This window comes from Merops nubicus, unplaced genomic scaffold (genome assembly GCF_000691845.1).
Source record: "Merops nubicus isolate BGI_N331 unplaced genomic scaffold, ASM69184v1 scaffold3986, whole genome shotgun sequence".
Classification (NCBI taxonomy): Eukaryota; Metazoa; Chordata; class Aves; order Coraciiformes; family Meropidae; genus Merops; species Merops nubicus.
The window spans coordinates 86,281-90,406 of NW_008614214.1; positions in this window are offsets into that span (position 1 = coordinate 86,281).

Here is a 4,126-nt window from a genome sequence, read left to right on the forward strand (position 1 = left end):
AGTTATTTCTTTATAATACTGTAATATTTACATCATAGGGCTTTATTTAATAAATCAGTCACTGTTGAAATATCCAAGTGAAGCATCATATTGCCAGAAAATTGTTACGTGTGTTAAAAGGGTTAAAAAAAGAGTAACCTCTTACAAATATACGAGTTCTTCTATCCAAACCCACTATGCCTTAAAATTTCTCCTACTCATTTTGGTTTATTAGCTGAGAAGGTAATAAACAAAGGATGTTTTAATGCAAGAACAGAAATTCAGCTAATGTTCACTTCCTCTCACTATTTCCCTGAACATTTTATTTGTTCGTATTGCTTGTTATAAGAGGTCTCTTACTATAGTAACCCTTCAGTCCATGAGCTTATGAGGAAATAAAAGTAAATACAGCAAATTAAATTGAAATACATATATATTTAGTGAAACATGATAAAACACTCCTAAAATCCCATTCTCGTCTGGGAACATATTGCTTTAAATTTTGTCCTATTTATTAAATATTTTTTAAAAATTAAAAAAAAAAAAAAGAGACTGACAATAGTACCAATAATATTTGAAAACTTTACTAAAGAACCATGAGATGTGGAGAACTGTAAATGGCACTGCCTCCCAGAGCCACAGGCTAAGCTCATGCATTCAGATCTTGTCACAGATACTGCTGGTGACAATTGCAACCAGCTTTCCAGCTCACTGAGAAAAGGTCTGTCATTTTACAACCTTGCCAGATGAAAAAAAATTCCTCTGCTCTTTCCATGACAGGTGTCTTGTCCTGCACTGCAGTTTCAGATCATTGAGATCCTCCTCCACTCACTTGGTTCAGCTGGGCTCTGACAGCAGTCACACATTTATCCTTTGTTAAACACACTGGTCTAAGCAGCAACCAAGTGACACTCATAAGGTGGCTGGGAGCAGGCAGCATAGCATGCCTTATCTTGGGGCTGAGGTGATTTTTCACCTCTTTTAGAAAAATTCCACCCATTAGAAATCAAACTTTCATTTCTGGACAAAGCAAGTATACAAAAATAAAACAGTCAATTAATTCTGTTTTAGCTCTGTTTATGAAGCACATGTTTTTGTTTTTGTTTTGCTTTTTTTTTTAAGTCAATGCTCGCATTTCCTGTTGTCATTCATGGCAGCCGAAGACTGGCTATCATTAACTAAACCACTTTTTTTCATTGTAGGTAAAAGCAAAACTGTTATTTAGACTTAGAAAACCAAGATACCTAGCAGGTAGAAATTTTTATGTTAGTTTCCCTGCCTCATAAAACAATAGGAATGAGGAGTGGTGAAGAGCTTCTTTTCCAGAGTTTTGTGAATCGCAGGTGTGGCACTTAGGAAGGGCATAGCCCTCACCATCAGCTGTGTCCTTTTGCTTGCTTTACAGCATGACCATATATACAAATATTTTCCTGGTCTTCCACTGTTTTTTCTCTTGGTTAAATTTAGTACATAGAACTTCCTGCTTCCCTGAGGGGAGCCTGGGTCTTCTGCTCCTTGGCAACTCAGGGTAAAACAGAGCCAGTTCAAGAGCAGGCAGATGTCTGTGATGTCAGCCAATAGGGAGCTTCACATCACTTGCTCTGCCTGTGGCTGAGGAAACAGGCCTTGGCTCTTCTCTACTCCAAAAAGGGCAGAAAGCCCTGTCCTCAGATGCTTCTTCACGATGTTCTCCTGTGATTCTTCCTCCCCACCACCAGCAGTCCTTCCCACTGGTGCAGAAGGTCCCATCCCGCATCCATCCCTCTTCATTTTTCGCTTTTCCAAAGACCCAAGATGCTCATACTGAGGAGCAGGAGAGGATGTGGGAGAGAGTCCTAGGAAGAAGACTATAGGGGTCCCCTGGCAGGTATGCGGGGTGGGGAGCGGGGGAAAGTAGTTGCTTCTCTCCTTGCCAACCAATAGAGTATTTACATCCCTCTGAAACCCCACCTCTCACTAGGAGGCCTGATTAATTTACAGCAGCCATGTAAGACAGTGTAGGAGACCTGTTGTTCCACAGTTGTGTGACTGGATGGAAAAGTGGAAAACGGGAGAAAGGAGCTGTAGAGAGAAATTGTAACTGAATGTTGAGGTGGATATTGTTTAAATATTATGTCAGTGTTTTGTTTAAACATGTATATGAAATTTTAAATATGCACACATAGCCAAAAGCGATAACCTTCAAAATAATAAATGAAAAAATGAATTGTCTTTTTTCTCATATGCTGAATTTCAGCCCTGAGAGGATTTTACTATCGAAATTATAAATCATTGGTGCATCACTGTTATAAAATAAATGTGAGTCATAATTTGAAATAACTCCTGAAGGAACTGGATGATCTAGGATTATTAAAATATTTTTATGTTCACAGAACAAGCAGAACAATCTATCCTGATATTGGCCAACTGATTTTTCAGGACTTAACTGTTCCTGTTTGTTTTAGCGTTAGCTATGATGCACACAATTTGGCTTCCATCTCCAAAAGAGAGTGTTGTTTGATGAGTGTGTGTTATTCTCAAATGGATTTTAAATATCTCTGTTTTCAGGAACAAATTTTCAAAACAGTGGTGGTTTTCTGTCGTATCCCTCAAGAGGAGGAACTATCTGTATGTGAAGCTTTCATTTAGATCCAGGATCCTATGCTTTCTTCCAAGTAAAGAAAAAAATAATTCTGCCCTTTACTGTCAGTGACCACAATACAATCAACAAGTTGATGAACTAGGAAACTCAGTGATTAAAAAAATCCTGACGTGTATGTAGAAAGGGTGGTCAAAAGCCTGTCACACACTCTTTGCCCCAGTAGCTTTCCAGCAACGAGTGCATAAGACTGTTAGTCCAGAGAAGGGCCACGAGAATGATCCGAGGGCTGGAGCAGCTCTCCTGTGAGGACAGACTGAGAGAGTTGGGGCTGTTCAGTCTGGAGAAGAGAAGGCTCCAAGGGGACCTTATTGTGGCCTTCCAGTATCTTAGGGGGACCTACAAGAAAGCTGGGGAGGGACTTTTTAGGATATCGAGTAACAACAGAACTAGGGGGAATGGGGCAAAGCTGGAAGTGGGCAGATTCAGGCTGGATGTGAGAAGAAGTTCTTCAGCATGAGAGTGGTGAGAGCCTGGAATGGGTTGCCCAGGGAGGTGGTTGAGGCCCCATCCCTGGGGGTCTTTAAGGCCAGACTGGATGAGGCTCTAGACAGCCTGATCTAGTGGGAGGTGTCCCTGCTCATGGCAGAGGGGTTGGAACTGGGTGATCCTTGTGTTCCCTTCCAACCCTGACAGATTCTGATCTGTTTTAGCAAGGCCTTGAGAGCCCTAATGGCTCAATGGTTGGACTTGATGATCTTGGAGGTCCCTTCCAACCTAAATGATTCTATGATTCTATATAAGCCCGTGGCTTAATTTTTTATTTTGCCTACCTACCTCCCAGCAATTGCATTTGAAAAACTGCTGATAGTTAGGCATCCTGGAAAGGCAGGTTTAAAAATCCTAGAAACTAAATTGTGCTGATATCCACAGCAGAAATTTTATCAGTATCAATAGGTGTAACTCCAAAAAGAAGTGATCCTTTGATCCTGAAGCACTAAAAATTACTAGCAGCCTGTTTTTCTGAAGACAGGGATGAGGAAGCTTTGCAGCCAGCTAGGGACTGGCTGTGGCTCCTGTCACCAGCCAACGTCCCACTCCTGGGGTCCAGCCCAAGCCTCTGTTGGGAGGTCTGCATGCCCCCAGCAAACTGCTTTTTGGCTGGAAGGGAGCAATTGGCAGTTCATGCACAGCTTAACTGAATTAGTCCATGCATCGCTCAGAGAAGGTACATTTTCTTCATCATTCAAAAATGTAATAGTATGAATAGCAGCGCAGAGGCTCAGCTGAAGAGGCAGGGGTTGTCACTATAACTCAGTGTGAAATCCTACACTCCTCAGCAAGATCCTGACAAAACTGACCAATGGAGAGCTTACTAGCTCTTCAATCATCACTGGATTTAAGTCAATTGAAGTTTTAACTATTAACTGATACAATGTGAATTCAGGGCACTGCACCTGCACCTGCACCATCGAGGATACTGGACACATATTGCAAATTTTGATACAAATGGCCTTTAAAGTCTGGTGTTCCTTAAAGAGAGAGAGAATGTGATGGTTTGAAATTCCT